Source organism: Polypterus senegalus, chromosome 8 (genome assembly GCF_016835505.1).
Source record: "Polypterus senegalus isolate Bchr_013 chromosome 8, ASM1683550v1, whole genome shotgun sequence".
NCBI lineage: Eukaryota > Metazoa > Chordata > Cladistia > Polypteriformes > Polypteridae > Polypterus > Polypterus senegalus.
The window spans coordinates 162,751,296-162,760,263 of NC_053161.1; positions in this window are offsets into that span (position 1 = coordinate 162,751,296).

An 8,968-nucleotide genomic window follows, 5' to 3' on the forward strand; every position below is an offset into this window, starting at 1 on the left:
TGGAAAATGCTCAGGTGTTTTTATTATAAACAGTCAAAACCAAACCAAAAAGTGTCCACTACTGTGCTTTGTTCTCCAACACAGTGTTTCCCAACCTTGGTTCTGGAGGCACACTGTGGCTACAGGTTTTTGTTCTAACCCGCTTCTGTTTTTAATTAGACTCCTGGGCTAATTAAATGATGTGTTATTTCCAAAGTTCTGTTTTTTGGGAACAATAAGAAATTAGAAAAAAAAATGGGATAGATATATATATATATATATATATATATATATATATATATATATATATATATAAATAAATTTACCAAGCAGTTATGTGGGAATAATGTATTTTTTTCCTTTTTAACAATATTTTCATCTTGACTTTTCTAGGAGTTCTAATTGTTTAATTAATCCATTATTTACTAATTAGTGTGTCTGATGCTAAAGTAGTTGCAGCCTTTCATTATTCAGTGTTTGCCAGCGTGTCTCCTCTGCTCATTTTTAATTGTCATTAATAAAATACAAAGGGGAAAAACTGCACAGAGAAACAGCAAAATATAATGAAATCAACCAAAGAAAGTTAAGCATTAAATTTATAGCAAAAGCAGAAATATTTATAAATGTCTTATAAATGTAAAAATCATGCTGCTGTGCTTGTCTGAATGTAGAATACCAGGAAAAAATACCAGCTAATTAAATGAGATTAGTACTAGCAGGTGTTGTCACTGATTATGAATCTGGTTGGAACAAAAACTGAGGTTGGGTAACACTGCTCTAACAGTACATAAATAAATCCATAAAAACTAAATGAAAAGTGGGGATAAAATTCCATAATAAATAAATCACATAAAAGCAGAGGTTAAAAAGCAGCCATTAAGTCCTCACAATCTCAGCCCACCTCTTTCTTTGTCTCCTCAGCTCACCCAACTCTCGCGTAGCCGGCGGAGACTCAGCAGCCACGAACTCCTTTCATCTGACCCCTATCTTAGCTGCCTCCATAATGTGTAGCCAGACCATCCAAGGTCAGCTCTAATCCCATCTTCCTTCATGCTCCCACAGTCATACCTCAGATACATAGAGAGGTCATCCACCCTGCTCCCCCCACTGGACACTATTATTCAGTGGGGCAAACCAGCCCCTAGAGCACCACAGCCTACACGCCTTCGCAGGGCCCCAGCTCGTGTTGCCTTCCCATTCCAGGTGGCCAGATCGTCCTCCCGAGACTGCTTCTTCAGTCGTCTAACCTCAATTCCCAATCCCTCCTTTTTCCTTTGCTCCTGTGCAGGCCCGTACTTATCCGGCTTTGTGGGCGCACTGCCTTAATCACACATTGCAGGAAACCGATGAAGCAATTGAGAATGATCTCACCCCAATTACCCCATTACCTCCCCGAGACGCACCCATGGAGACTGGCAGGGCTATCTGGATTTATTTAAAATTAGGACCTGCTATACCACATATTGCTCAAGTGACACTTTTGCTTCATTTTAGTGGTCTCGCTCATTAAGATTTTAAACCCTTATTGCTTATTGTAGTCTTAAGGAGCAATTAAAAAACAAGAAAACTGCTGTTTATTAGCAATAAGATGCAAATGACAAAAGAAACCAGCATTTCTCCATTTAGCTAGTTTCCAAGGACACCTGTATGTAATTATTGTGCACTATTTGGTTTAATTAAATGCTTGGAAGGAAAGTAAAGAGAAAAAAAGTGAAGGGCTAAGAATTACTCATCTGTTTTAGACTTCAAATCATTTGGATGATATCCTTAGAAAGGGACAAAAAATCTAGGATATGAAAATGACCTGTCGTGGCAGAGTTAAAGCACTAGCAAGCTATGAAGTTAAATTATTGGCAGGGATTATTTTCTAATCAAGCAACTGGTTTGAAACAAAAACTTGCAGCCACCACAGCCCTCCGGGACTGACTTTGCCCACCCCAATCTAAGGTTACAAAGAAGATGACAGATTTTGAAAATGAAAGGCAGGGTATAACAAGAAAAATATATGATGTTCAAAAAGATTTAACAAACCTTGCTGTAACTTAAAAATGAATGACCGTGGCACTGGATGGGGTGCAGTGGGTGGCAGGCTCAACGCTGAAGAGGGTACAGTAGGTGGCGGACTCGGCAGTGCAGAAACTTAACACAACACTAAATGTCTTTTCATATCTAACCGTCATATAACTGTTCTGTTAAAGAAAGGGCAGTGATAATGTCCCTCAGCCCTGCAAGGTAGCTGGCACCGGCATATAATTTTGTCTGTAAGAGGAAAACATCTGTATTAATTAAATGCAATTATATAAATATAACCAATGTAAACAACATTCTCAGTGTACATGTTAAAAGTGACTTAATTAAAATAACTACCTTACGATCTCCTACAATAAAATGTAAACCCATGGATAGGGATTAAAAACAAATAAAGATGCAAATAAAAGTCATCAAGCAATGTGGTAAACTGTTAACAAAAGGAGATGTTTTATCAAAAACAAATCTTACAACTTAATGTTACGCTGATGCTGCATGTACGAGGTGTGGCAGAAAAGTAATGAGACTGGCAGCACTGCAAGCGATCTGGCAACGCTGCGCTGTTGTCCTTGATAGAGCACGTGTATCAGTACCCTCCCATAGCTCAGTGCGAGTTTCAACTCCTTCCGTTAACTACGTGATTTTTGTGACTGCTATTAGCGAAGTTGTGTTTAGGTTGTGCGTCACGCAAAATGGAACAGCGGAATTTGGAGCAACGTTGTGCCATTAAATTTTGTGTTAAGCTTGAAGAATTTTTATAAAGACATCCTTGAAAGGCTCAGAAAAAGGGTCATTCGCGTGAGACCAGACATTGCAGACAAATGGATGCTCCATCATGACAACGCCTCATGTCACACTGCCCTCTCCATAACAGAATTTTTAACCTCAAAAGGCATTCCTGTGGTTCCCCAGCCCCCTTATTCACCTGACCTCAGTTCGTGTCCTCAAAGGACATCATTTCGGGACTTTAGAAAACATCCAAAAGAGTGTAACGGACATGCTGAAGACCATACCGGTTGAAGACTTCCAGCGCTGCTACCAACAGTGGGAACGACATCTCCATCGGTGTGTAGCTGCCCAAGGGAACTACTTTGAAGGGGATAACATTGATGTTTGAAAAAAATAAAAACTTTGGTAAATAAAAAATCAGTCTCATTACTTTTCTGCCACACCTCGTATTTCAAGAAAACAGTTTCTTTGAAAGCCTTAAATTATTCAATGTGAACGGTAACTTCCAAGGCAACAAAGTATGGAGGAATATTTCGGACAAAATGAAATAAATAAATAAATGCGTAAATAAATAAAAGTACTGTGAAATGTGAGCATAAATAAATAAATGTGTCATGAAATGACAGCCTTAATAAATAAATATGTCATGAAATGAGAGCATAAATAAATAAATGTGTCACGAAATATGTTTTTCGTTGCTTATTTATTTATTTCATTTTGTCCGTAACATTCCTGAAAACCGTCATGAAATACGGCTTAAAATAAAACTGACACTTTCACTCGTCAAAGTTGAGAGGGTGGGCTCTAACACGCCCTCTAGTTACTGATTGGTGAATCGATAGCACAAGAATTAATTAGAAAAATACTTACTACTGCCGATGAAATGGATTCTGCCGAAGATATTACGTATTTCAGAAAGAGAACTGAAGATTTATCGGAAGAAATTACAATGTTGGCGGCCCTTTTAGACTCCGATATAGATGAAACTGTTTTTGAAATTATCGAAGAACTTGTGGAACAGACTCTACTACACTGCAGTTCAGGTGATGCAGTACCCTGCTCTGGACGTCCATCCTTTGACATTCCAGCTGAGTCAATAGAACACCTTCTGTTATGCGGTTTAAAAGTACAACAGATTGCAGATCTGTATGATGTATCAGAGAAGAAGATCACAAGACGAATGAGCCAGTTTGATATACGGTAAGCTGCAACGGCTGTATTAGTTTAGGTACTTTGACATGGAATGCCCAAAGCAGCTCCACCTAATATTTTGAACTGAACAACTTTACCACTGATCAGAGCTGTACAGTTGTTTGAAAAAGTAGCTGCTAATATGCAACTGACTTTCTACTCGTAAAACAAGGGTCAAATACTCAGTTCTAAAAGGGCCGCCAACATTGTAATTTCTTCCGATAAATCTTCAATTCTCTCTGAAATACGTAATATCTTCGGCAGAATCCATTTAATCGGCAGTAGTAAGCATTTTTCTAATTAATTCTTGTGCTATCGATTCACCAATCAGTAACTAGAGGGCGTGTTAGAGCCCACCCTCTCAACTTTGACGAGTGAAAGTGACAGTTTTATTTCAAGCCGTATTTCATGACGGTTTTCAGGAATGTTACGGACAAAATGAAATAAATAAATAAGCAACGAAAAACATATTTCGTGACACATTTATTTATTTATGCTCTCATTTCATGACATATTTATTTATTAAGGCTGTCATTTCATGACACATTTATTTATTTATGCTCACATTTCACAGTACTTTTATTTATTTACGCATTTATTTATTTATTTAATTTTGTCCGAAATATTCCTCCATAACAAAGGAGATGTCACAATTTGCAAATACAGTTTAAGTGCAGGGTATAATATTTAGACAAGAAAAAATGTGATGCCCAAAAAGAATGAGCAAACCTTGCTGTAAACTGAAAATGAACTGGCATGTAGGTTTAATGGCAACATACCTTTGAAATGCAAAGCATTTTTTTATGTGGAGATCCATATGCATCTCAATCTTTGCCCTGACAGTTGGGCTGAAGGTGGGACAAAGACCTTCAATTCTTTGCAACAGGTGTTGCATTCCTCCAGTGCTAGCTGTGTGCTGGCGTCACAGATTGATATGTGCATCTAAAATAGAGAGTAAAGAGTAGATGAACACCATGTAAACATTTAAGCTGGCATTTTGATATTGCTTTGTTTCGTGTTCTTCAAAATGTTAAGCGTTACAAAAGATGAGAAAAGACACTCAAAAAAAGATTAAAGTTTATGTCGCAATTGATGATGTTTTTGGTGATTTTCAGTCATAGCCTTGAGTTAAATTATCTTAGAGAGTCGGAGGCAGTCAGTGGTGTGCTCCTGTTAAGCCGGTCACCTAATGTGACATACTCTGCGACTTACTCATATAAAACCAAACAGGTTTGATTTTGACTTTATTTGTAAAAGTGGCCTCAGTGATCATGACAGCTGACAACCAATGAATGCAGCAATGAGGAATAAAGAACATGTGTGTTTTGAAACTCTGAAACAGAAGACAGGATTGTCTTTCTACTGTATCATGTTTTACATACTAGAACAAAATGGGGGAAACCAAAGGACAGAGACTGCAGCTGAACTTGCCATACCTTTTAACCTGTTAACTAACCCCTCATACAGTGACAGATCTGACTGGTACCACTGCACCCCAGAGCCTTCACACTGCAGTTCGAAGTACGTGGAGTTGACTTAATAGACAGCCATTATTATCTCATGAGTCAGATAATCTTCCCTAATCCCCCAACCCTAATCTTAACCATAGTGGGACAGTATGGAGCTCTGGAGAACTGCAGTTGGACTCTATTGGCACAATTTCAAGTTAACTCCACCTACTTGGAGCTCCAGGGAGGAGGCTCTGGGCTGCAAAGATATATACCTACAAGCAAGGGGCCTTTGCACCTCACTATCTGATTTTTTTTTTTTTTTTACCTATTCTGCAAGGCTGAATTAAGACCCCACTCTTTTAAGATCATACCTTTAACAATACAGCACCCAAACACCGAGTCTTTAAACACAATGCGGTAGTGCTGGGAGGTATACAATTTCATACCGAAAACTGTTTTTTATTTTTGTTATGATATGGATTTTTCTTATACCACAATACCGGTTTAAATAGCCTAAACAATGTTCGGAAAGCGGTGCAGCGGGAAACAGTTTAAGGGGGGACCTTTTTCATTGCTACACCGCTAAACACGTACAGCAGAGTACAGTACATGCTTTAGTGGAAGTATTAAGCGGTGAAAATGGACAGAGAACATTCCGAAACTGAAGCTGTAGCAGACGATAAAGTTGAACATGATGACACAGAAGAACTTTTGCCAAAAAAGGAGCCGCGTCAGTTGTCTGGAGATATTTTGGTTTTAAAAGGTCGGATGTGGACCAAACAACTATTTACTGCAAATGCTGTCAAGCTAAAGTTGTCACCAGAGGCGGCATCATGAGGAATCTGCTGCACCACTTTAGCCGCAAACATGCTTTGGAGTACCACGAATGTATGGAATTAAGATTGGCACCCTCCACGCCCTCAGGTAAAACTGAAAAAGCTAGAAGACTCTCGAGTCAGACGTCACTTGTAGAGGTACCGCTTACGACAAAAAAAAACAAGTGGTGGATTGAGATAACTAGTGCCATTACAATCCATATAGCTAACATGTTAGTGGACAGAGATTGTTAACATTAACAGAAAGTGTAGTTGGTTTACAGAAAATATTTACTATTTATACCTTTTCTAAGACATGTTCAGTGCAATACAACTTTTGACAAGCACCTCTGGATATTTTACCAAGTCTAAATGTCTCTTTTGCATGATTGAAAATATGTTGTCAAAATTATAGTTCAAGTTGTTTGCAAAATTTGTTCAATAAAAAGGTTCTGTATTTTGAGTGCAACTGTCATGCAATGTGATTCCTTCTCTTCATTAGTGCCACCCCCTTGAAAACTGTCACTTTATGTGGCCATGCAAACCTGTGTTATTAATACTTGTGTGCACATTAAAATGTTTTTTTGTACAATGCTTATGACAGTGGAATAGGTTATTCTTAGCCAGTCTACTGCAGTAATTACAATGGAAAATGTGGTTAACATCCACTCATGCATGGGGAATAAAATACTGTTGAATACCTTGAAACCAGTATAATTTTGAAAAATACCGTCACCTAGAATTTTTGTCATACCGCCCAGCACTACAATGCGGTATTTCTCACTCTTGATTTCAGCACAAGACTCGACTGCTTCATCGCCCCAATTGTCGTCCTAGCTAATTTTGACTAGCAGATACTCCAATGTTTCATCAAGAAGGCAGATACCCTTTAATCATTTCAGTTTGCAGATATTCTGTTGTGTCATTCAGCGAGGGTGGGATTTGGTTAAAAAAAAGCCTTTTGCCATCATAGGACCCTCATTGTGCATCCACAACATTCCTGCAACATTGACAGTATGAAAACATTAAAAAAAAGGGCCAAGATTACTGCTGAACTCACTGCAGCCATTAACTTTTCGTACAGCACCAACTCCGTCAGGAAGCATGCTATTGGCTGTCAGAAAAAGGAGCCAGCAGGACTGTGCTAGAAGGTCAGCAATTACTAAACGTGACATAGCAAGCGATTTTCAGCCATGTATATTAACATGATCTAGTGAGATCAGCAACTACAGATGGCAAATATGATATGCCCCATAACCAGGAGCCACCTAATGTGACATCGGCTTCAGTTGAAATGGATGTTCAAAGGTGTATTATGTCTTACACAGAACAGAGAAGCGAATAGTGTTAATACTATTTTTTTCTGTTGAGATGTACAAACTTTAAACGTTTGAAGGAAGGCAGAGCAAGACACTGGTCTAGGTAAGAAAATTCAATTTGGAATTGGATAAAGGTACTAGCCTGAAGAGAGAAATTTGTTTTTACAAAGAGACAGATTAAGTTAAAAAAAAATCTAAATACAATAAATCTGTGATTTTTTTTTTTTTTTTAAATTAAACCCATTGATGTTTGACATTAAGATCTGATGAACTTCATTCATCCCAAGGGGCAATTCACATTTACTTATTTGGCTGACATCTTTATCCAACAGGACTTACAACATTTCTGACACAATTGTTTACATTTCTTTTTGGTTTTTCAATTGGAGAACAAGCCAGGTCAAGTGACTTGCTCAGGGTCACACAGTGTCAGTAGTAAGATTTGAACAAACAGCATCGGTGTTTCAAGTCTACGTCCTTCACCATTACACCACACGGTCTACAATTTAGATGCATACAGCAGCAGAAATAGTGATGGAATCACAGGACAAATATACTCAACCAATAGATAGATAAACAAATGAATGTATATTATAAACAGCAAAATCAACTTAAAAAGAGTATAAGCATTTCGTCTGATGAGTCGAGAGAAAGCACTGAATTTCCTTATAGCAGCGGGCAGAAAAGACCCCCGGAGGCGCTTCTTGGCACACCGCGGTGGAATGAGCATGTGGATAAGAGCGATCCAAGAGTGCACCTCCGGCAGGGGATGGAGGGGATTTTTCATGATAGCATTCTATGGCTCTGCCGTTGGATACAATTAGAGAATATTATTGTCTGATTTTGCCACCATTTTTTCTTCCGTCCAGCGTGTCTGTGATGGAGCGGTCTTTCCTGATACTTTTGTTCAGGCATTATACATCTTTTGAACTCGAATTGCTGCCCCAGGTGACCACAGCGTACAACACAACACTGGCTACTTCGGACTAGTATTACAGTCAAGTTGTTCAGTCTGCTCTAATATATAACAATTTATCCAGCGCTCCAAATCAATGCTCCCAATAATGTCCTTACTAGAATACGTTAAATCCAACGCAGTATATATGTATTAATCCGCAAAAGGCTACATATTCAGTATATTTAACCGTTTAAATATGGTAAACAAGACAGCGGCATACGCGAAGAACCAAATGTAAAGAAGATAATGGAAGTTTTCGGATGAAATTTAGTAAACGCCAACAAAGAATATAACAGCTAGCTATGCAACATATTTATCGGGAAACGCTTCACGTGACTTACCATAGCTTCGGAGAAGAAAAGAAAAAAAAAAAACTTGAATAACGATTGTTAAATCTGCGAGGCTCGTGCAGCTCTAGGAATCGAGAACAGGCAAATAACTGCGCCGGCATTGAGGTCACGTTTTTTCCTGTCTGTCGTGGAGCTCCACGCCTTACAG